The following is a 26,689-nucleotide window of genomic DNA, read 5'->3' as shown; positions in this document are numbered from 1 at the left end:
AAGCTGGAATCTTCACAAACATTGTCACTGTGTTTTAATTTAACTCTCAGATTCCCTTGGTCCACACCAGTTCTAAGTCAGGGTTATGGTATTAGGGCTAGGGATTTACAGTATTAAAATTTTTTGTACAGTATTGTGCACTTTACAAAAACTAGGTAACTCCAATTTCATAGAAGGTGCAACAACCTCATGCCCTTTGCACTTCAGTTATTTGATCAGAGAATATGTCTCGCTGCTTCAAAGGTCTGTAGGTGAGGTTAGAGAGCATGTGGTGGTGCCATACTTTGGAACCACCATGGGTCCTCCTTGGCAATCACCCAGGAGAACAAACAGTCCATCCCCACCACCTGCAAGTAGCCATCTGCCTGCTGCAACCAGGTGATATGTGAACATTCCCTTAGCCTATTCCCATTCCTGGGATACTCAGCACTGAGGCACCTGCATGATGGATTATACTCAAGGAAGTAGGACATAGTCATAATGTTGTACATGATACTCCCTCACAATACAAGTTGTACCCTTGATCTACACTGAACAAAAATATAAATGCACCATTTTTGTTTTTGCTCCCATTTTCATGAGCTGAACTCAAGGATCTAAACATTTTTTATATACACAAAAGACCCATTGATTGCAAATATTGTTCACAAATCTGTATAGATCTGTGTTAGTGAGCACTTCTCCTTTGCTGAGATAATCCATCCCACCTCACAGGTGTTTCATATCAAGATGCTGATTAGACAGCATGATTATTGCACAGGTGTGCCTTAGGCTGGCCACAATAAAAGGCCACTCTGAAATGTGCAGTTTTGCTTTATACCGTCCGATCGGCTCTCTGAGGCTCGGATTAAACATACTGTGTGTAGATTGTTGAAAAGCAGCAAATGCTTATCCATTAAATATCAATTTGCTTTTAATATTATTTATGACTAATATATGACAAATAACCAAAAATATCACAAAATAATGAAATATGAAGTGTAGTTGTGGTTCTTACAATAAATAAAAACATTACAAATCTTGAATTATTTATTGTATTTGCTTTGCTTTAGCAAATTTCCAGCAATTCTGAATATACAAATAGAATAATTAAATTAAACAAATGTTTCACTTTAAAATACCTGCACCCCTACAGCACTGAACTAAAAAACTAAATGTCTAATTGTATCTGACGGCCTTGGGCAAAAACACCACAAACTTCAATTATTCAACAAGTGTATTTTGTCATTATTACACAGGGAAAGATACTTTTGGCATTTAAAAAAATACTTTTGGAATACCCTTAGAATCGCTATTCATTTTTATTTATTTATTTCTGCTAAATAATCCAAAATGTTTCTTATTTATACAATAGGGGCATTTCTTCTTCTGAGTTCCCTCCTCGAGACTTAAAATTTTCAACTTAAGCCTTTATAAACTGAGAGCTGTGAAGCGCAAGGCCATGCAGAGTTCATAGCTGTGAAAAAGATATAAAGGGTTCCATTGAAGCCAAAACCCTAAAACCATGAAGCCACATTTTAAAAAGCTACTCTCTGGTGACCCATGACCTGCGAAACCATGCTTGTCTATTAATCGTCCATTCTTGAAGCATTTACAAAAGTCTGATCCACTCTAAATGGAGACAGGACCCAGCCTTCATGGATCTCCAGAAGACAAAGACCGCTTCTGATCCCATGACTCTCCACCGCCACCCTTCACAATGTCCGCAGCCCTTATCTGGTGGTCTCATTCAGCACCGATAGCATATTGAAAAGTTGCGTTTAACATTCAAAAGCTTAGCCGATCTTGTTAGTAAAGCGTGAAATAGCCCGTCCCTTTCTCTCTTTGTTTCTTTCTTTCTTTGCCCCTCCCTACTTTTCTGGGGAGCTCATTGAGGGGGCATTCTTCTTTTACACAATACCTTTCTTCAGCTTTTCTTCTGTTATGGATCTGAATGGCCTGGAGTGAAGGGCTACACTTTAGACATCTGGTTGTTTGGGGGCAGGGTGGTTGGTGCCCAGGCATTATGGGGTGTGGTGGAGTGGCTTGTGGTGGGCATTTCTTTGTGACTCGTTTTGAGCTTATTGTCTAGATAGTTTTGTGAAGAAAGTTTAAGTTGACAAAACAAGTAGAAGGGCATGATTGGGGGAGGGGGGGCATGTTTGCTTCTTATCAGTGCATACACATTTTTTAGCCATATGTATAGTCACATCTAGTTTGGATTTTTTGGTGCAAAGCCATGACCTCGTTTACTTATTTTTTTAAAGCTGCATGGTATTTTTTAATTGATCTTTCCTGTCTTTGCAGACAGTAGAGAGAAGAAGAGTCCTGCCATGCCCGGTTCTCCTGTGGATGCAAAGACTCATTCCAGATCAGCCCCTAGCAGCAGTGCCAGCTCCACGATGCCACCCCTGCCTTCTATCAATCCCAGTGGCCCTCGCCCGGCCTCATTTTCATCCACAACATGTAAGAATCTTTTAAATTCTTCAATGCCCAAAGTTCTTACCCAGTGAAGACACCAGTATACTGTACAGCTGCATTGCTTTCATGGTGATTCTGTTCGGTGTTCATTTATTAAGTTCCCCCAATCACACCTTTGTCTGTTGTTTTCTTGAGTTCTGGTCTCTGATATAATTTCCTTTGTGGTGAACTTAGTGGTACTGTCTTTTAGGTCCAAAGGTCACCAAAGTTTGGACCTAAAAACCCACCTTGTGCAAGCGTATAAACTTTTGTATGATATTTGAGAGTTATAACACTATACATGTTTCCACTAAGTATATTTCGAAATAATGGTTTTCAGGCGTCTTTAAAAATCCTTATTTCACAGAACTGCATTGAAAAGACTTTTTCCACTATCACAGGTCACATGATAAAGAAAGAGTTATGTGACATTCTACAATACATAGTGAGGGAACGTGTGGACTTTTTTGTGGAAGATTTACCCTTCTGTCGCCATGACCATTGGAATTACAGTTACCGCGATTGCATTCAGCGGTTGCATTCCATCAATCCATGGAAGCGTTGTTATTTTGCGAGTTTTTTGATTAGATTCTGAAAATGTTGCTTAATTTTTCCAACAAATCTGCAATGGAAACCCAGCTTTGGGCACACCAAGTTAACTACACAGGTTGACACAACGTTAGTGGAGTGTACCTGAACATGGTAGACTGTATCGTTCATCTTGACTTCGGCATTGGCTGATCTGTTCTTGGATGTGTATGGCAATACTCCTGAATAATGGCATTTTTAAATGAGTTATTCCTCTTCGGGATCAGTGCCAGACTCACTGCCATGTCGATTGTTTAGAACTGTTATAAGTGGTTCCAAGGAGAAGTTGCATGACAGTCATGCCTACGTTGGTCTACATTTTGAGTGGATGCATATCACAAAATGGCTGATTCAATGTTTTTGCAACTAAAAGAGCAACATGTAGCGCCTGTTTGCATCTCTGTAGGTAGACCCGCTGAGTCAATATGAGTCATGGCTTTTCTGAGTCCCTCAGGCTACTATCTCTTGGAGTGGCGAATGCCGATGAATGCTGTGATTTTTTGGATTTGCCAAATTTGTTGGCGAAAATCAAACACATCTCACGGAGCGGCAAATGCTGAGGAATGTTGCAAATTTCAGCTGCTCTTGAGCAAGAATTGCTTTGCCTGGCTGATGCTACAGCTATCCTGTTGTAGAAGAGAAGGAAATGTGAGGAAGAAAGGAAGAAGAAAAAGTAGACTGTTTGGGTCAGAGACTGGTGTAAGCCAAAAAAGAACATTAGCGACACGTTACAACCATTTACAAACTCTTAAAACTGTTTTGTAAACATCTGCAAAATGTATTCGCTAAGAAATTTTGAGCATGTCAAAATTTATTTACGAAAGAAATACTGTTTGTTACCCTGAAAACTGTTTGCAAACTGTTTTGCAGCCTTTATGAACCCTGACGAAACCCAAAATTTGCTCCATTCATCAGCATTCGCCACTCCGTGAGATACAGGCTGCACTGCAAGTACTGGCCAATCCTGGTCCCCTGGACCAGGCGTACTGTGCATTTTCTATTTCTTCCTCCTCTAACTCCACATAACGAGCCATATCAGGTGTGTTCCACTGTTGCCGACTGAGCGGATCTGGTCTGAGTGGATCAGGACCAAATGGAAAACTGCTATGAAGTGGTCTAAAAAGAAATCAGTATTTAATAAAGAAATAAATAAAATAAAGGTTTTTTTATTTGCATTTCTCTGTTCAAAATTAGAGTCCTAAAATCCATTTATTTTTAGTTCTTAGTCTCTATCGGTGTACATTTGCTGCATAGTGTTCACCAGCAGATGGCTCTAGCTTCAACAGTGAGCCACTCAACTATGAGCAGAAACACTTTGCTTTTTTCTGTTGTTAAATCATTTATACCCTCTGGCACACAATCTCTTTCATTAAACTGAGCTGGACAACTATTTGGAACAAAGTATAGTTAGTCACATACACTGGTACAAATGTTCAGTCTGTGCTGGAATGATCTTAATTCTCAGATTCTCATTGCGTTGTTTTGTCTTTATTTCCCTCAGTGACCAATGGTCATCATCATTCCCCACCGACTTTGAATGCTGTGCCATCTCCACCGCAGCGTTACAGCAATGGGCCATCTTCTTCCTCTTCTTCTTCACTGGCTAACCAGCAACTGCCGGCAACCTGTGGTGCACGACAGCTGAGCAAGCTGAAACGTTTTCTGACCACGTTACAGCAGTTTGGCAATGACATCTCTCCCGAGATTGGAGACAGTGTTCGAAGCCTAGTTCTGGCCCTTGTGGTATGTCCCATGTTGTCACTTTAAATGTTTAGTTTTTTTAAACAGAATTTAGTAAATGAATATCTTGAGGCAGCCCATATTTCCATGACTTAAGTTGATGTTGGGTTTTCATCAGATTTTCCAACATTATTGTTATTGAAAACATGACCTTTGGGTTTTGTGCATCGGCATTTCTTGATTGTCTCTTTATTTTCTAGAATTCGACAGTTACAATTGAGGAATTTCACTCACGGCTTCAGGAGGCAACCAACTTCCCCTTACGGCCCTTTGTTATCCCCTTTCTCAAGGTAAATGCACTCCAATTCTTGTTTCTGTTCCACATTATCTCATTGGATCACCTTTTTTTCTTGCTGCAGCATCACTCCCCAGTTAACATTCTAACAAACGCTGAACATTAAGGAGCACTTGTCATCTCTGGCCCTCAGGTGTATTGTAAAATGACTTTTAATGTTTGTCTAATTGTCCATTTTATAAGTGAAAATAGCTCCAGCATAGACAGACAAATTATAACTACTTGAATTACTTAAATAGAAAATGTGTCTTCTGAAGATCTCATGTGGGTTAACGTCTCCTTTCTGTCCAGCACTGATAACTGGATAGGGTATCTCCACCGTGCTGGAAGGGTCCTCAATCATATTTATTTTTGGAAATGGTGTCATTTCAGGTGGTCATATGTTGCTTCAGTATGAAGTCTGAAAAATGGCCAGAAATAAAACAGACTGCAGTTGCAAAAGAAATTTGTATGTCTGTCTCTCTGTTTGTCCTCAAAAGTGTCTTGAATCATACATCTCACTCTCAGAATCATGATTCCCAATATAATTGACCCAAAGCAAGTTAAAGGTACCTTGTTTCTGTGTAGGCTCTCAGTTGACCAGGTGGTTTCCATAGTAGAGAAGCTTGAATCTTCGAAGGTACCTTTTAAAGGTACCTTGCATGAGACTCCCAAAATCTCCCAAGATTTCCTGTATAATTTCCTGTAATGTCTATTGTGTCTGTAGCATGGCCCAAGCAGAGGATCACCCCTTTGAGTCTGGTCTGCTTGAGGTTTCTTCCTCACATCATCAGAGGGAGTGTTTCCTTACCACTGTCTCCTGTGTGCTTACTCTGGGGGTTGGTAAGGTTAGACCTTACTTGTGTGAAGCACCATGAGGCAACTTTGTTGTGATTTGGCACTATATAAATGAAATAAATTGAAAATGAGTACTAGCTCTGCGAGACTGAATTCAAGCATGATTATTGACAGTGCTTTTTTGTAGCTCATGGTGATTTTTACAATCAGTTTGACTCTTTGTTCAGGGTGCTATCTGGGACCCAGGGCTGTTCCAGAGTGTGGTGGATGTGGCACATGCTCCTCGTCCTGACCTGACCTCGGCGTAGAGAAGCATATTGAATAAAGTAGAGGGTACATATGTCATGATCCTACCTATGTAACAAGGATTTCAATATTTTGGCTTATATATAGCAGAAAAACTCTGTGCTCCAACTTTAGACCATGTTTTTGGTGGTCAGTGGTGCAATTCAAGAAATCCATGGGTACACAGATGAGGACAAGGCTATTTTCTATTAAACAATGTGGGCATTGTGGGTGACAATGCATTGGTTGGAAACTAACAACTAGCAGTGACACTTGCGTTGGGCTGGAGACATTTTTTTATACCTCTTCTCAGGAAAGCAGATCATAAATCTTAGGTCATTTCTACGGCTGCAACTTCAAGCAGCAGAAATCTGCTCTTTTTCCCACACTTACCTCTTACTCACCTTTGGAGTGCGTCCATCCGTCTGAGACTGTTGAGACAGAAAGACGTCTGTTCTCTGCCTTCCACTAATTTATGATGAGGAGGTGGCTCCACACAACTAACTCCAACTCTGGGAGAGTAGTTTCTCTTAAGAAAGGGTGGTAGAGAGGGGGGAGTTGACAGATGGGCCGAGTCTCAGGGTGAAGAAGTGGAAAAGAGAGAAGTGGGGTGAGGAGGGGAGAGAGGAAAAAGAGGGAACTCAGAAGTGTGAAACATGCCTATAAAGTGTTCTCTTCCCTTTTTTACGGGCTCCCGCGCGCCACATGGAGCCCATGTCCTGGTTTAAAAGAGCATCATCTGCCAAGGCGCCACCAATCCAGCATCCACCCTGACGAAAATCAGAAAAGCCCTCCGCTCAACTGACCCAGAGCACGTGTCTGCAAGCTGGGGCCCCAAGGAAAGAAGGGAGGCAAAGGAGCATAGGAGGTGGGTGAAGGAGCACACAGGGAGGTAAGAGTGTGATCACAAAGTGGACATGCCAGGACTGGTCAGTCTGACAGGTTGTAGGTAGACAAGGCAGAGCAGGAAAGGTCAGAGGAGGCATGTAGAAACTCCTAGAAGATGGCCGATGATGCCATTAGAAGTAGAGCCGGAGAAGAACGTGCTTATTTTAGTGGAGTTTGTGAGGTCGGGGAAGAGGGAGTGAGGAAGTGGCGTAATTGCAAACACACTGAGGTCTGGTCCTCATTAGGGAAATGCAGGGAACAAAAGAGAGTTGGAAAGGTAGGACGGGGACAGTCAGAGATAAATATGAAAAGGAAAATGGGAAAGAAATGAAGGAGACGTGCATTCCGTTCATCACTTTGTTTTGAAAGGCTTCAAAGTCCATGAGCCTGCGTATGATCGCGTATGTGCACGCTCTGACGAACATCTAGTACTCGGGTGTCACGCCATGATAAATAGACTCGGTGCTGTATTTTGGCAGCGGCTTAGAAAACCGGCCAATTAATTTGAGCGAGGGAATCCACAACCGCCATGGAGGCAGCCGCATAAACACCAAGAAACCAGATGGAACCCGGCCGCCGGGTCTCAAGGAGTCATCGTTCCCTTTGCCCCTTCTTATTCAAAGCCAGGCAGCTTCCCCCAGGAGGCACATCTGCACTGTGTCTTTACGTTTTCAGCTTTCCCTCTGCTCGCCATGTGGTAGCGATCTGTCTACAACAGCATCGGCGTGCTCTCTTCTTCTTCAATGACACGGTCTGCTTGGCCTGTTTCTGTTTGTTTCTTTCTATGCTGCACAGACATATTTGCAACCTACCTCAACAACTTTTGGCTTTTCTTGGCAGGCAAACTACCCTACTGCAGAGGGAGCTGCTCCACTGTGCAAGGGCAGCCAAGCAGACCCGGCCAAGTATCTGTCCCCAGCACGAGCACCTCCTGCTCAGCACCACCCTTGGCTTCCTCGCCAGACTCCTCGGAGCTGCTGATGGAGCCGAGCGACGCCGCAACCAAGAGGCACAGCCCCGGCAGGGTTAGAGCGAGGCGCAAACACGACTTCAGCCTGAGGTTAACTGGTCATTTTCTAAAAACAAAAACGCTGCCCTCGCCCCTGCAGAGGTAAAGAGAACGGTTTCCACGAGCGTCCACCTGTAGCCATGGAGCCTGCCACCAAGCGGATCTGCACCATCAGTCCTGCTCCCCGACATAGTCCTGCACACCCGCTGCCCCTCAGTACGCAGCTCCATCCCACGCCTCCGCCCTTGCAGCACTATGCCCTGGATGACATCGCAGCGCCACACATTCTACACCGCGACCACAGTCAACGCATGCTGGATCTGCGGGAGCTCAAAGACAGGCCCCGAGTTCCTGGTACGTGACAAAACAAATTGTCCAGATTCGCCTTTAACCAAAAACTAAGAGTGAACTGAAAGGTTTGGTTGTGAAATAGTCTTTTTTTTTCTCTCTGCTTAGTTTTTACATACAGTATTGTTCTGGATGTGCAGAAGATTCCTGGTTCAAACCCCGCCCCTGCCACATTTATCCATGTAATGTGGCGTTGCGTCAGGAAGGCTAGCCGGCGTAAAACTTGTGCCAAATCAACATGCAGACCCACCTTGGATCTGCTGTGGCGACCCCGAGTACAAAACAAGGGTGCAGCCGAAGGGACTTACTTTTATTGTTCTGGATGTTAATCTAGTTAACACTACAGTCAAACACCTTAATCTGGTCCTTTACAGGAATCAGATTCTGGTGTGAACACAATTAACCAACCGGACAGAGGTACTCGGACAGAGCAGTCTTACGCAAACACCTATAGGAAATAAAAAAAGTTGTCAGGCCAGCTAATTTTTACAACTAATGCTTCCATCTGGTGACCAAGAATTAGGACAAAAAGTCTGAAATGTGGTGTAGAAAAATTAAACAAGTGCCATTTCTGTCAGCACAAAATTGTCTCAAAATTCTGTCTACCGTGATGAACTTTAGACAGACACATAATCAGTGTCATCCTCTGTCAGTTGACTGTGGTAATAAACTTCATTACAAAGTAGATCAGCACCTACTAAGCATACTTTAGGGCCCCTTCACACATAGTACTAATAAGTACAACTCAGGGCGACTCATGGGCAACTCACGCCTGCCCGTCGGCTCGAAAAAACTTCGGGCCGACAGGCAGGCGTCCACGATGCCACTGCGATGGTTCGTGCGTGCGGGAACACAGTGAGAGCTTGCGCAGCTGCTATGAAGAAAAAAAAAAAAACAAAAAAATACATGCAGCGATGGTTTCGCGCACACGGGAACACAGTGAGTGTGAAAATAATAAAAATAAAAAATACATGCCACCCATGGGATTCAAACCTGCACTTTCCAAAAGCTCTCTGCTTGCCAGTCAGAAACTTTACCACTGAGCTGCCATCGTTGTCCTGTAAAAGGTGCGGGAAAATGCCTGATATCAAAAAGGACATGGAGGTATTAAAAAATAAATAAAAAACGCACACCATATAAAAACACCGCATTTTATTGAATCCCTCTTATGAAGTGGGCAATACAAGTATGAGCCATCTGTTCCTCTGTAGATGACCCATGGCCACAGACGTACAGTCATGAAATGACATGAATGGAAGCAGGGCTCTCTTATCATGTCCACATCTGCTGGCGGCATGTCCAACCGGGCCCACGCGCATGTCCTGCTTGACACGCATGTGTTGTGGACACTGTGCCGCAGGACTGACACCGCGTCATGTGGAACAGAGCTCACATGGGTGACGTGACATTCAGATCACCCACTGCGTGTTATGATCTGACGGTCCGGATCACCTGGGGTAGCCCGAAAACATGCGCGGCGTGCGCGCTTGCTGCAGCCATTGCAGCGATATATGTTTTATGTATGTCCATGTGATGACAGCAAGCAGACGCGCTCGTCACATTGGACAGTTGTTAGTTCACATCCGTCCAAACACAGTACGTTTTCCCCATCCGTAACGTCCAGAACCACAGCCGCTCCTGTTGATGGACACACCCCCTATCAGTTCAGTGCACACACCAGCGTGTCACTGTGTTTGCAACACAACACTGCACTATGACAAATTTCACATCCAGCCCGACAGAGCTCGTGTGCTGACTGTTGTTGTGCTAATAATGCGAATGGCCACACATTTTGTAAGTGCCAAGCGAGCAGTGTTAGATGTTCATGTGTGTCAGCTGGAATTTGGCCGACACCTGCCAGGAGAGGGTTCAATGGGCTCTCATAGTGCACACTCTGTCTTTCACCTGCTGGTGTGTGCAAATAGTTGTAGCAACAGGTGTACGAGGCCTTGGAGGGAGCTACGATTATACACGTATTGCATATGATTCCTACTTCATGCGCACTTTATGCGCAATTCATCCAAATTTGCACTATGTGTGATGTGGCCCTTAAGCCAGTTAGGTCCCTTTTCTCAAAAGTATCTCCAGGGTAAGATGATTGAATGACAAAATTAAAATCATCTTAACCTGATGTTGCTTGTTTCCGGAGCGGAGCCGTCTTTCTGATCAGGATCTGTTTGTGGATTTGTTGAAAACCTCATAAGATTCACATGTTCTCAAAGTAAATGTTTTATTTAAGGTGTTACCATAACAGTGATATTTTGATGTGGAAGGGGATTTACACCCAGATTGCTACCAGATTTTTGTGTTCTTTCTCTTACAAGAAGTGCAGAATAACTGTTTGCTGTTTTTCAATACTCCTGTCTGTCCTGAAGGACTATTATCTCCCACCAAACTGGTAGTATAGTGTAGTACCAGGGCAGGGCAGTCGCCAGTATACAAATCCTCTGTGAATTTTAGCCCAGATAAAGTAGATCAAAGTTGACAACCTCTAAACTCAGGTCAATGGCTTGTGAGATGAACTTGTTTGCCAACGGAGACCTGGACAATTCTAGTTTTCAAATCACCTAACCTGTATGTCCTTTTAAATGTGGGCAAAGGCCGGGGCACCTGGAGGAAACCCCTGCAAACACGGGGCAAAGTCCACACAGAAAGGCCACAGGTGGGAATCGAACCCATAACCTTCTTGCTGTGAGGCAGCAGTGCTAACCACTAAGCCACCATGCTGCCAAATATCTTTGGTCTGAGATAATTTGATGTTGAGTAATTGCGTAGCGAAGAATTATTTTTGCGTGTTGACTTGGATTTGACCCAGGAAAAGATGAACTTTATCCCAAATGATTTGGAACTGCATCAGTTTGATGTAGCGCGATCATGCGGTGAAAGCCATGGATGCACACATGGACAGAACCAATTTCTATAGGTCCTGTACCGTGGTGGTAGGAGCTAAAAATGTAGCGTACCGCCTTTGGCAAAGGCAATGAATCTACTTAAACGCATATACATGATATTGTATGAGTGATAACGGGTGGCCTTACTGTTTGTGTAGCCGCGGCTCTATATGAAAGAGTGCCTCATATATCTCCAAAACCTACACGTGTATATAAACAGAGCCATACTGTCGAGGCAGGAGGGTTGGATCTACTCTGGTGTATATCTACCCTTCATTTGGAGCTTGTCAGCACACGGTGGAAACAGCAGTAGCTCAAGAACAAACACACACACACACCTTGATATGTTCATGGGAGAGGAGCTGTGTTTATGAGGCCTGAATCCCTCGTCTGACAGAATCCCGCCTGCCTGCCGCCACTTAAGACACACCATGCACTTAAACACATCAGTCCACACACACTCATGGCTTTGAACTGATGAACACTGATGAGAACCAGGAGTGAAGGAAAGGTCCAAGAGAAGACAAAACATTATAATTCTCTTCAGCAGACTTTTTACGCATGTTTCTAATTTGGTTGATGAGGTTGTTGTTTTCTGTCTTGTACTATTTGTATGTCAAGACTTTATTATCTACAGAAACACAGTATTATTACTGTTATAACAAATATGCAGATTACTGAAGAGGTCATGAGGAGCTCGCTATGAGATCCATAGTACTGAGCTCCATTACTTCTTGGAAATAGTCCTAACTGAAAGTTGGGATACAATGTACTGACATATAGTGACAACAGAAGTGCAAGACTGGTGCACGTGTCAACATGTTGGAATTGAAAAGTTCCATATTTTGCCAGGTGCTTTCACACATTTTCTTTTTTAAATCAAAGTGAGATCAGGTGAGGTCTGGGCCCATGAGCTATTGTTGTGCACAGCTGTAGGCATTATTATGTCAAACCACCTGAATGGCAACCACACAGGCAGTCCTCCAGTCCATCTCCACCACCCAACACCAGCCATCTACCTGTGGCAAACAGGTGACACATGGGCGTGACCATGTGCTGGGCTCATCAGCACTATGGCACCTCCATGATGGGTCATCCTCAGGCAAACACATCAAATGGCCATCATGTTGTGGTTAATGCTGCCCGTAACCCCCGCATTTAACAAAAAGTCATTCCAGTGGTGCTCAAGAGACTTAGCACCCAAGACATCCAGTCTTCTTACCTTGGTTAGCATCCAGGTGGAAACACCAGGATGGAAATAATTTGGACCTTGATTCTTCTGCATATATATCAGCATCACCAGACACCTCTGTCCAGGGATCTCATGACTCCATGAACTCTTCCCAGGCATTTCTCAACTTCAAAGGCCAAGGATGCAGAGACATTAATGTCACAGTTTGTACAGAGGTCAAAAGTTAAAGTTGCTCCAATTTTGGTAAAAAGTGATGCAAATTATTAGTTGAGTTAAAAGGGTTTTAAAAAGGAATAGTTCAGACCATATATCATGCTTACTATCACGTTACAGGGAAACATATGCCACGTCATAGAATCCAATGGACGTTGACCTTGTTTGACCTTTACTTTGAAGACCAAGCATTCATCACTGTCGAAACTATTCCATTTACTAATCCTATTAGCTCAGCCAATAATATGCATCACTTTTTACCAAAATTGGAGTAACTTTAACTTTTGACCCCTGTACAAACTGAAATTGATCTTTGTCAACTTCTTGCTGTTTTTACCCCATAACATTCAGTCACAGATTGTCCAAACTATACCTTTTTTGGAATCTTTGTGATCGGACAAATAATATGGTGTAGTTTTCAATATGATTGGAACATTTTTTAATTTTGACCCTTATGTAATTTTCAGTTGACCCCTATCTGGCTGTCTATTGAAAATTCAAGTGGCCAGTAAGTTTTTTAAAAGAGGAATGCCTAAGGAGTATTTATACCAAATTTGGTGCTTGTATCACCATTGGAATGATTGTTTCAGTTACTGTATCTGCTGCACTGTATGGTCCATAAGCAGCAAACCAATTGCACTGAATCCCATTGAGAATGACTCTTGCAGGTATCTTGTCTGGCATGTGGGACACTGTATTACCGCTGTAGCTGCAATCCTGGTGACAATAGAGAGGGACAAGTCCATTTTTTCCAAATAAACAACCTCATCCCATGAAAAATCTCAGTTCAGATACCACAGTTATACATTCAATACCCCTTCAGCTTGACCCACTCTTGTAATCTGGGCTTGTACAGTAAACCAAAGAGGCTGCTGGATTAAATGTTTGCGGTATGTTACAGTTCAAGTAAGTTATATATTTTATAGGACATATAGATGGGTTGATCATGCATGGTGCACATGTTTATTCTTCACACGTTCTGCTGCAGTATTCTCTGAACCAGCAACTGGCAGTAGTAAAGTATATTAAACAAGAGTCTCGATGATGAGAAGAAGACATTCTCTCAAAGGGAACTGGTATAAATATCAAAGTATTTTTAAAACTGCACAAATCATTTTTTGGCATTCGTGACTTTTATGAGTGATAGTTTGCACGTCATCTCGTCTTAGTGAAGGCTTGAAACAACACGGTGCAACACTTGTTGACCCTTAAGTCATCAGCACTGCACTTACACGTGTGCTATTTCGCTTTGACGTGTATAAAATAACAGATGTCAACTGCAAGTCCTGTTTGTGCCACTGTACGTGTGGCGTTCGCATAAAGTCGCAAGCACGAGGTAGGGTGACCACAACACACAGAGGTTGACGACACAAAGCCTCCGCAATGACGAGGCAACACGGGGCATAGCGCCTCCTGACAACGCCTAGCAAAAAAAAAAAAAGCAGCTTAGGTGGAGGCCATGACATTGAGTGACAAAAACAAACGCTGCGTGCGCAAGGTTGAAATGGTCCTCGGCGCGGCTGGTTGTGTTTAGGGTGGAGCCACTCCACTCAGCCTGAGCGTCTCTCTGCTGGAATGCTCTGAGCTGCAGGAGGGGAGGCGCGAAGGGAGCTTTCTGGGGTGGGTGCATGTGTGGTTGACAGCTGACTTCCAGATGCGCACAGGCTCTGGCAAGTCTCGTTTGCCTCGCGAACTTCTCTTTCTGTCTGCCTTTCCTGCTCATGTCCATCTTTGTCCCATTTTGGTCTCCTTTATCTCACTCCTTTCATTCTTAATTTTGGGAATAATAAAGAATTACCTTAATTTTGGAGCATAGGTCTGTGCGGGGGGCCGTGTGAGAAAAGTGGGGATGCACAGCCATTTGTTTGTGAACGTGTTCCCGAATTATGACTGCTTCATCGATACGCTGTGAAATTGTTTTCAAAATAGAAATCCATTTTATGTGGTTAAATAAGAAGTGTACGACAACACGCGTTCATCTTGCCAGCCACTTGTGGCTTCCGATCAAGCTCCAAGCTCCGGCGCCAAAAGTGAATCAATCCACAATTGATTCTGTGTTAGTACGCACATTGCGGCTGAGGTGCTTGATGAATTTCCTATGCAAAATGGTAGTTCCCAGATAATTGGTGATATATTCCTGTGAGATAATGAGTATATCTCATCTAAAATTAATTCTAAAACGTTACCAGTAATAAAATTATAAAGAGAACTGAAGTTTTAAGAGTGGCCATAATAAATTTTTAAGAAACTTAAACGTTTATGAGCATTGTAAACACTGACACAATAGAATTTGATGCGGAAGAGTTCAGAAAGATATGATTGGAATGTTTTTCATTACCATTTACAGTTGGCGATGAAAGACTTGGGTGTTAACTTCGTGTTAAAGTCAGAACAAGAAGCTGCACTGAAAGAGATCTATCTATCATGCCCAGGGAACGCCAATCGCGCAACAAAGCCAACTGCATGTTGCCGTCATTTGTAGCTGATGTGACCGTAGCATATGAAGTCGATGCTGCAATATTTCTACTAAGTGAAATCTTAGTATGATTTGTATGTTAGCAATATGAGCACTAATTAACAGGTGTTGATAGCTTTTTGACTTTGGCTAAAGTGATTGTGCCACAGTTATTGAGCCAGTCTGATGGTCAAAGTTTTTAATACCTGCACCCAAGACCCCATTATAAAAACAACAGCCCGGTCTGCAAAAATATCCATTAATCAATACCTAAACAAAGATACATAGCCACTTAATGTTAGCTCGCTTGGTAATTATGAGATCAGTGGCCATGTTTGGGCTTCATTGTGCCACCCAGGTCACTCTGATCTTGCCCACGCTCCACCTCTTTACACACTCATGGGTTGGCGGAGTGATGCACTACCAAGTGGTGACATTGAGCTTCAAACCAGGTCTTCAGGAAACCTATGGGTGATGTCACGGAGGTTTGTCCCGGTCCTATAGTACAGTCCTGGTGCTTTCAGTACATTAAAATAAAGTTAATCACATGGCATCTCTTGTGTCTTTTAATCAGGTACTAATGGAGGCTACCGAGAAGAGCCGTGGACCACAGACTGACCGACAGAGAGTGGGCGAGACTAATGGAGGCATCTGGATCATGTAAGTCTGTAGATAAACACCCCCAACAGCTGGAGATGTATGAAACAGACAGAATGCCAAATGCAGACATCCATCAGTGAAGTTATGTTTTAGCCCATGTCTGTTCATCTATTTCTGAAAGCTACTTTCAAAAACTTGTTGAAACGCTGGGTCAGGCCTGGAATGTAGCCATTGTCAGATGGGCGTATTAGGGCTTAGCAACAGTAATGCGTCATTCTGGTTTTTACTGTGGTTCTGAGCAAAAGTGTTTTATCTTTTCACACCCTCAGAACATCTACAGGACACGTAGACATCAAACAAAGGCATCAAAATTTTGCCACTACTCAAGGGAAGTTTGATGGCGGTGTTTTATGCTTTACTGCCAAAACAATTACTCCAGATCCACCTTGGACAGTACTGCCATCTGTTATTGTAGTCCAGAACTTTTTGTTTTGTTTTGTTTTTTTATCCATCCTTGTGAAACTGCTTCAAGAAACCTTACTAGGCATCTAAAAAAATTAAACAAGCAGCAGTGGCAGAGGTTTGATAGGCCCATACAGCTCGAGTAAGCAAGTTAATAATTCATTTATTATATGGATATTATATATATATATATATATATATATATATATATATATATATATATATATATATATATATATATATATATATATATATATATATATATATATATATATATATATATATATAACATGCAAACATGCGGTATCGCCCAAATATGAAAGCTGCTGACGGTTTTGGGCTAATAGTCAGAGACCTGTTTGCTTCACCTCCATGAAAAACGTGCTAACAGATGGTCTGGTCGTTAGCTGGTAAGCTTTCAATTTATGTGTGTGTTTTTTTTCCAATGCTGTTTAGATATTTATGGAGTATGTTCATGTCTGACTTGTTTTTTTTTCTTATTGTGTTTTTAGCTTTCTGGTTTCTAATGAATCTGATCCACGATCCAGACCGATTGTCATGATAATGGTCTGATATGGGAAAATATCAGACTGGAAATCAGCCAATCTGAGCACGCGTAGCATTGTAGTCATATAATAAAACTGCATATTATGTCAAAAAGATGCCATCATAGCCAAAAACAAGTTTCATTGGTCCTCAGCTGTATGCTGTAGTTAGTGTGGCATTCATGATTGAAATTTGTGAACCCGCTGACTTCATTGCGCGTATGATCGCCTTGCTAATTGCAGGCTATTTCCCATCTCTAAACCGTTATGTAGAATTTTCATCTGGACTCTTCGAGAACAGCTCCAATATTTTCACAGCAATCCATTCATTAATATTTTGTTTATTAAAAATAAATAAATAAATAAAAGGCTGTGGCTTACCATAATCTGTCAGATTTAACTGTATTTTCTCCGGCTCATCCTTCTTCATCAAATTTCATTAAACTGGTTTGTCAGCTAACTTGTTATTAAATTTACAACTGCAGCCTCATGTGTCCTGTGTTTATTTCAAGCGTGCAAACCCCTGAGAATTAGCATGATGTGACCTCACTTTTTGCTAATTATGTCAACTGCATTCGCGGTAAATTACACAAGCACAGTACACAAATGCACAAAGAAGAAAAACATACTACTCCACTGAACAACAAAATTTAGAGAAGAAAGTTCTGATGTGTATGTTGTGCTGCATCCTGTATTTTTTTAAATGCTTATTTCTGTTTGTTTATCACAGCTAATATATATATGTTTTGAGTTACTGTTTCACTGGACGATTCATGACCCCCACAGTTCTACAATAGGAAAATGTTTCTTACATTTCATTTAATGATCTTTATCAGGTGTTGAATTGCATTGTGGACATGGTGGAAAAGACACGAAGATCCGTGAGCGTCTTGAGAAGATGTCAGGAGTCAGACCGCGAGGAGCTCAACTATTGGAGGCGGCGTTCTAGCGAGCAGGAGGATCCACGTAAAGGAGGCTCGGGTCCCGCCCCCTTCTCCAAAACACACAGCCCTGCAGAAACAGGTGGGTTTAGAGATGCCAATGTTTTGTTTTTGAGGTTTTTATGAGAGCAAAACACTTGCCCAAACATAAAAAGAAACTGTTAAATAGTCAAATATTAATAAAAAATATATATTGTTATTTACATTGTTCCTGTATAGAGCTCAACAGTGCAGTTCCAAGAGTAAAAAAAAAATAAATAAAAATCCCATTATTATCATAGATGATAGGATAGGATTTAGATCATGGGTTAAAAAGTTGTAACCACCCAAAATAGACATACTAAGAGCTGCGACATTGTGTAAGGACCTCACCGAAAGGAACTACACTACCACAATCTTAAATTGAAACGGCAGTGTCTGTGATTGGTGGACATTATATTTCAAGTTGTACAGGGTTCAAAAGTGAAGGTTGCTCCAGTTTGGTAGAATATAATGTAAATTGTTAGGTGGGCTAGAATGGTTTTAAAGCGTGCAGGTTGCACCATCTGTTTAGTTATCACATTATGCGGTAACATATGTCATAGTGGCCTTTGGACAGTAAACATTCAACATAGTCAAAACAATTCTATTGATTAATCCCATTAACTCAACTAATAATTTGCAATTTTTACCAAATTGGAGCAACTTTAACTTTTGACACCTGTACAAACTGAAACTGACCTTGTGTCACCATTATTGCAATTTTTACCCCATAACTCCATAACATTCAGTCATAAATAATCCAACTATACTGTTTTGGAAACTTTATGATTAGATAAATAATGTGGTGTACTTTCTAATATGATTGGATAATGTTTAAATTTTGGCCCCTGTGTAATTCTTCTTTGACCCGTCGTACTTGGATATAGCGACCACCCTGGGATGGCTGTCTATATTTTTGTGTTTGCCATGATATACTGAGGCTGGATTACTACCTTATGTTTGTACAGATCAAGTCCAAATTTACCTGCAGGTCCATGGACTATTTGTGGTTGGTCAGAATATTTTTGAAACCTGACTGTACTGTGATAAACAATTTTCATTTCGCATCTCAAAACACAAATATTGTTTTAACTGCTTTGAAAAGCCCAAAGTCATTTATTAGAAATACGTTAAAATGTGGCAGCACACAATCAAAACTGTCTGTATCACTTTGAGGCCATTATAGAAAAAAAAAAAATGCAACTCAGAGGTGACTGTTGAATTTAATTTGAATTATCAAGATAGATGAGCATCATAAGTTTAGTCTTCCAACTCGGATGTTTGTCAGGAACGTCTGAGGTTGGGAAAATCAACATTAATTCCAATCTGTTCAGATGCAATTCAATAGACGGCCATTTGAATGACTTTCAATTCATTTTGATGACACTAAAAAGCCTGAACACCAACCAGGACAGCCTTTCTTCTAGTCCATACTCAATACACCATCTGGTGGTCATTGGGAGAATTGCAACCATCATGTCTGTGTTTGCGAGTCCCTCGGCAGTTAGTCCCTCGGTCTGTTCTGTGCTGGCAGAGTTCTCTCTGAGTGCCAGCCTCACCATCCCCCTGCTGGTCTGTAGTCACAAGCAGGTGCCAGGACCGGCCTCGGCCATATCGGCCACAGAAGGGCCGTCCTGCCGTCCTGCAGGCTCAGAGACCCAGAGCTGGCTGACTCGCCAGAGCACCATCTGGGCCCCCAGCCGGGAAGCCTGCCTGGCCGGGCCCGAGCTGACGAAGGCTATAAATGGGGGGGTGGGAATGGCAGTTGGAAGGGCGAATGCAGGCTTGGGAGAGGATGCAAATAGAGAAGTGACGGTGGAAGAGAGGATATTAAAGATGTGAAATGGGAAGAAGAGAATGAACACACAAGCAGCTGGCGGCGTCGGCGAGAAAGAAGCAGGTAGCGTTTGTCTGACAAACGTCAGATACTGTCAGATATCGGCTATTCTGTCAGATATTGGCTCAGTACGATCGCTGGCGCTGTCGCGGTGCACAGACGTGTTTTGCATAGATGACAAAATGCCACAGCGATGACTAAGGTATTGTTGCGGCCTGGTGAACCCATCTGTACGACCATTCTTGGCAAACACCTGTTACCTTTTATTGAACCGCCACTCACAGAGTCGTCCATTATTTCGACAAGCCTTGATCTTGAAGTTTGTGTCGGCTTTGGCAGGTGATAATCCCCTCTGACTCTGATTTCCTGCAGACTCTCAACGTGACTTTGGTCCACGGCCAGGCTCGGCTTACGTTACAGATGAGATCTGGAGGAAAGCTGGTAAGACCACCATGAAAAGGGAACCTTTCAGTGCGGCTGAAATTTATGTTACAGAGAGGTCATAAAAAGTTTTGTTGAATAGACTGTGGATCAAAGAGACCTTACTTTTAACAAGCACATAGTCTACATTAACCCACAGTTCCCTGGACAGACATTGATAACCTTACCGCTGACAAGTGACTTCATTTTTTACAAAGTACAGTTCAGTGATTTTCACCTTTGGCCGCAAAATCGATATTGTTTTTGGTGTCACGACGCCTAACACACAAACCAAATGTGGTGACAATCACACAATTAGAAAAGAGGTCATTAGGCTCATGAGAATTTTGCAAAGTAGGCTCCAGAGACCTTGATCTTTGACCTTTTGACCCCACAAATGATGATCTTCTTGGGGTCACTATGCATAATGCATATACCAGGTTTTTGACAATTGGGCACCACAGTCTCATTTGAGGGTGGACACTAAAGAGTGATGCAATATGATGCAATAATCCTACATCCGGGGACAGCCCACGTCTGTCCTCATCAGAAACATGGCACTTTCTCTGAGGTTTTGGGCAAATTACACTGGAATAGTAAATGTGGTGGCATATGCAATATAATCTAGTGGATTTTGCTCAGTTCTTTGGGGACATGGCATTTAAATTGGACAAAACTACTCCTTTTAATCAGAAATGTGCATCGCTCTTTTACCAAAATTGAAGCAGCAATTTCTTTTTGATACCTGTACAAAACCAAGTAGGCTTTTGTTGCTGTTTTTGCTCTTTTAGACCACGATGATGGGGGCTGAGAGAGAGCTACAGTACAAGACAACACTAGCATATGCAGAAAGTACAAAAGGAGAAAACACTCAATCATAAGCAATCAAATAAAATCTACAGTACATGTAACAATTTAATTGCTAATTTAGAAAACGCACATAAATTGTTCTATGGATTGTGGCTGTCCATTGTCTCTGAGGTATAGCACATGCAGTAGTACCTGGTCAGCAGAGCAGAGTAACTTGACTTTATTGAAGTTTTACTCTTATAAGCTCTCTATATTTGTCACATTATATTTGTATTTGCAGTGGGCTGAGTGACCCGTCAGTAAAATTCCTCCATGCAGAAACCTTTTTTCATGTTGTCAGTGCTTTTGTTTCTTTTGCATGAAGCACACACCTCATGTTGTGGATATCTACAGCACTTTTTCCTCGCCCCATCTTTGCTTGTGAACAGCTGAGCCTTTTGGGGATGCTTCTTTTATACCCAATCATGACACTCACCTGTTTCCAATTAACCTGTTCACCTCTGGAATGTTCCAAACAGGTGTTCTTTGAGCATTCATCAACCTTCCCACTTTTTTGTTGCCCCTGTCCCAGTTTTTTGAAATGTGTTGCAGGCATCCATTTCAAAATGAGCAAATATTTGCACAAAAACAAAAAAAAGTTTATCAGTTTGAACATTAAATATCTTGTTTTTGTGGTGTATTCAATTGAATATAGGTTGAAGAGGATTTGCAAATCATCGTATTCTGGTTTTATTTACATTTTACACAACGTCCCAACTTCACCGGAATTGGGGTTGTATGTTTTCGTGTGTTTTCTGGATTTGCAGCAGATACATTATCAAATAAAATTGTTGCATGTGCTGTAGGCTTGATTTGCTTGTATCCTCTGTTTGCAAGGATTTTCTTAATATGCAAGATATTTTTTAATGCAACTGATGGAAAATTTATGGGGTTTTTTTGGCGGGGGGGGGGGTATTTTTGTTTTCTGTATTTGTTAGTGTTGTGTCTTAATTTGGAAGTGTTGTGGTATCACTTGTCCACCACAGACAAATCAGTTACCTTAGACTGTAAATAGTCCAATAATGAGGCATAATTTGACTGAAGTGTTTTTGAAATATAACCCCTGTGTAATCCCTCATTGACCCCTGCATGACTATAGCTACCCGTCTGGAGAGGTCATAATACATTTTTGTGTCGGTCATGTACTGATGCTGGATTGAAGGTATAGTTTTGCCACTTTAGGTGGTGCCGATTGGCTTCAGTCCCATTGACTGTCAGCCAGAATGCATAAAACTGAAAGAAATATTGTGTTTTAGGTAGACGCGAGTCCAATATGTGTGTTGTGCAGACCTTAACAAGCTGTCTTCAAGCAAAAATACTTTTATTTCCACTCTATACAGAGGAAGCAGTCAATGAGGTGAAGCGTCAGGCGATGGATGAGGTTCAGAAGGCAGTGGCAGAGGCTGAGCAAAAAGCTTTGAGATGATTGCAGCTGAGAGGGCCAAGATGGAAAGACTCTGCTGAGGCAAAGAGAAAGGCTCAGGAGGATGCCATCCTGGTCATCAATGAGCAAGAGGACTCCAGCGAGGTGAACACACATGGTCAATGTGGAGGCAGTACAGTAAATACCATATACGCAATACCATTTACGGGTGCTAGATTTAGAGTCAGTTTTAAAGAACTTCAGCATACTTCAGTGTTACATGTGCTTTTGTACAAAGGAAGTGAAATATTTGTAAAAGTCATCTATACGAATATTTCACAAAATTTCGATGTTGGTACACACAAATTTTCATCAGTACCAAATCACAAACTGTCTTCATATTTATTACCTTGAAGGTAACAAGCATACATACTGTGTAAACAGTGTGTGACACGTCACGCTAGCTAGCTATGTCACATAATCCATTTTCGGACATCTCGAAGTAGCAAAGCACAAACTGTTCCAAAAACAGATAGCTTCAGATAGATTAGGACTTCGTGCAATTAATTCACTTATTTTTTGGTCATTACTGCAATGGTTCGCTAAGCTAGCTAGCATGGCTTCTTACTTGTAGCTAGCTCAGAAACAACCTTGATGTTGTTTTGGCACATGCTCTCTGCCACTAAGTGGAGCCACCCCGGGTCTCACGGTTTTTTCATACCCCGTCACGAAAAGTGTTTGCTTTTCCTGATGGGCTGACCTAGCCAAGTGCCACGGTGATAGCCTAACTACTGTGCATCTGGAAAGTATTCACAACATTTCACTTTTTCCGCAATTTGTTGTGTTACGGCCTTATTCCAAAATGGAGTAAATCAATTTTTCCCCCCAAATACCCCATGATGATGACATGAAAAAAGGTTTCTTGAATGTTTTGCAAATTTATTAAAAATAAAAAACTAAGAAATTACATGTACAAGTATTCACACCCTTTGCTCGAAACTTTGTTGATGCACCTGTAGCAGGAATTACAGCCTCAGGTCTTCTTTAATATGATGCTATAAGCTTAGTGCACATATCTTTGGGTAGTTTTGCCCATTCCTCTTTGCAGCACCTCTCAAGCTCCATCAGGTTAGATGGGGAGTCGGTGTAAAACCATTTTCAGATCTCTCCAGAGATGTTCAATCAGATTCAGTTCTGGGCTCTGGCTGGGCCACTCAAGGACATTCACAGAGTTGTCCTGAAGCCTCTCCTTTGATATCTTGGCTGTGTGCTTAGGGTCATTGTCCTGCTGAAAGATGAACCATCGCCCAGTCTGAGGTCAAGAACACTCTGGAGCAGGTTTTCATCCAGTATGTCTCTGTACATTGCTTCATTCATCTTTCCCTCAGTCCTGACTAGTCTCCCAGTTCCTGCTGCTGGAAAACATCCCCACAGCATGATGCTGCCACCACCATGCTTCACTGTAGGGATGGTGCCTCCAAACATGCCACATGGCATTCATACCAAAGAGTTCAATATTTGTCTCATCAGACCAGAGAATTTTGTTTCTCATGGTCTGAGAGTCCTTCAGGTGCCTTTTTGGCAAACTCCAGGTGGGCTGCTGATTTTTAATGATTCATCAGTTTAGGTTCCTCTGAAGATATCAACATATAGTACCTAAGTTCTTAGGTTTCCATTTGATAACATAATGATTATACTTTTTATTTTCCTATAGTATGCTAACAGTTACTTTAGATAGATACCAGTACACTCACACACTCACAGCTTCTGCTTCTATAGCTTAGCCTACTAACTATATTTGATTTCACTACTAGTATACATACTAATTACCTTTACTACAATCTTCTCCTGTGATGTCTTATCCTTCTTATGTCTTATTACTTATTATATCATGTATACTTTTTTCTTGAGCTGCTTGGGTGTGTAGGGAGAGTTCCCATGGGATAAAAAAGCTTTTTAACCTACCATCCCTGGTTCTCAAGACCAAGCACCTAAGTGGCTCTACTCTACTCTTTTCTACTCTGCTATTTTACTCTTCCTTTTTAGATATTTAGATATACCTTTGTATACTGGCATAGTACCGCCTTAAAATTGGAATATAATATATAAGATATACCTTACTGAATTTTCATGTGCCTTTTACCAAGGAGTGGCATCCGTGTGGTCATTCTACCATACAGGCCTGATTGGCCAGTGTGTAGTGCCACGCCTTGTGTGGCAGCACCCTCACATCGGGGTGAATGTGAGGCATTATTGTAAAGTGCTGTGAGCGTCTGATGCAGATGGAAAAGCGCTATATAAATGCAGTCCATTGGTGGATTGCTGCAGGTCTAATTTATCTAATTAGCACTTATAAATATAAATAAATAATAATAAATGTATAAACTAGAATTTATCTAACTAGCTCCATAGTGACGTCATAATAGCCCTGGATGGTTCTTGTTCATGTGGTGAATTAAACACAATCACCTGTCACATCTTCTATATTTTTAGATTTAAACAACTTATTTCACTTTCCTTTTCTCCACAGTGCTGTTGGAATTGTGGCCGTAAGGCCAGCGAGACATGTAGCGGCTGCAACGCCGCTCGCTACTGCGGCTCCTTCTGTCAGCATAAAGACTGGGAGAGGCATCACCTCATCTGCAGCCCGGGGCTTCAGACCCAACCCAAACCCGTGTCTGCAATCAGTGCAACAAGGGTAGCCGCCACGGCCACAGCAACCGCCGCCACCGGGGTGTCTCCTGTTGGTCTTGCTGGGTTCAAGGCTGGCGATAGTGTACCTTCAGTCTCCAGTCCAGCAGGAGAGAAGGCTTCCGTTGCGTCTCGCTCCTCCACCCCTTCTACCCCGCCCTCAACCGCTGAGACCAATGGACATTAGGAAGAGGAGGACACCAGTGATTAATCTAACACCTTTCCCGCGAGTAGGATTAAATCACCATCATCAGCACGAGGGACCTCTTTGTGGATTAAGTTAGGACACCAGATTTTTCATCATAATCTTTGTCATAAAAAAGGACAGATTATGGGATGACTGTTTGAGAGATATGTCAGCTGGGACTTTGGCTTTGGAAAAGAACACAAGGACTCGTCTCAGATGCATCAGTTGGACGTACAGATCTCCCTAACAGATGGAAACATGTTTATCTTTGTCCAAAACCCACAGATCATGGATCCGCGAAGGGACTTTAAAAACTGACAAGTGATCTCAGTTTATTTCTGGCTGAGGGGAAGACGGAGAGAAAGAAGATTAAAAATCAGTGAGGTCTAAAATGAAGCGTCCCAGGCAATATGCTCAGTTTGTTGTGTATAAAGTTCCAGAGGTGGTGGTGGTAAATGTAAATGGTGTAATCGTACCGGCCATAAAGCATCGGTCTTCATCCTGTAGGACAAAGCCAAGTCCTCTCTGCAGCTCCCCTATACACATAAATGTTTGCTTGCCAAATTCTTGTCAGGTTTCCATGTGTGTGTAAATGTGTGCCGTCAAGTGACTATTGTAAAGAGTTTGTCAAAGCAATATTAAATCAAAGTGTTCAGGTATCTTAGCCCGTTTATGCATCACCAAAGTTTTCACCCACTAAAGAGAGAGTTGTTTTTTTACTTCTGTCTTTGTGAGCAAGAGTGAATTGAACCCCATCTGTCATTTTTTAATTAAAGGGAAACATAACGAGGAATTTTGTTCACTATATTTTCAGTGATAAATGACTTCCAGATATGAAATGTAGATATTTGTATCCCAGACAGTGTTACGTTGGTATGATGTGATGTGATGACTGACAGGCCATACCAAAGAAAACACTCACGCATTAGTATACCGAAGTCATGCTGGCTGCAGTTGACAGTAATTCAGTTCAATTTATTAATTTTATATAGCGCCAAATCACAACAAAGTCGCTGCAAGGCGCTTCACACAAAATAGTTCAGAAAACAAAATAAAATAAATTATGAACAGAAACCGTGAGGTGTTAAATGCTACATGTGTAATGTGTTAGTGGTTACTTTTAGCATACTGCAGTCATGCTAACTGAAGTTGACTAACAGCATCAGTCACTATTGTTACACATTACTATGCTGAAGTCATGCTAAAAGTGGTTAACTAGCATCAAATGCTATCCTCATGCTTTTGTATTCTGAAGTCATGCTAACTGGTTGACACTAACAGTTAGTGTCAGGGCGCTTCATGCGCTTATGTGTTAGCGGTTGCTGTTAGCATACTAAAGCCGTGATAAAGCAGTTAACTGTGTCAAATGCAATCGTCATGGAGACGCATACTGAGTTAATGCTAACTGTTTTTGACCATAAGTTATTGTCAAACGCTACATGTGGTAACGTGTTAGCAGTTGCTGTTAGCATACTAAAATCATGATAAAAGCAGTTAACTAACTGCATCAAATGCTATCTTCATGCAGAAGTATACTGATTTCATGTAACATGTTAGCAGTTGCTGTTAGCATACTAAAATGATGATAAAAGCAGTTAACCAACTGCATCAAATGCTATCTTCATGCAGAAGTATACTGAGTTCATGCTAACT

At 41.9% G+C, this 26,689-nt stretch overlaps 1 pseudogene; it reads left to right on the top strand.

The window, feature by feature from the left end:
• The first annotated feature begins 2,287 nt into the window (after nucleotides 1-2,287).
• Nucleotides 2,288-25,829, top strand: LOC117506567 (annotated as a pseudogene).
• Nucleotides 25,830-26,689: the final 860 nt, after the last annotated feature.

This window comes from Thalassophryne amazonica, chromosome 3, assembly GCF_902500255.1.
Source record: "Thalassophryne amazonica chromosome 3, fThaAma1.1, whole genome shotgun sequence".
In the NCBI taxonomy this organism is placed as follows: Eukaryota; Metazoa; Chordata; class Actinopteri; order Batrachoidiformes; family Batrachoididae; genus Thalassophryne; species Thalassophryne amazonica.
This window is presented reverse-complemented; position numbering and strand designations above follow the sequence as displayed.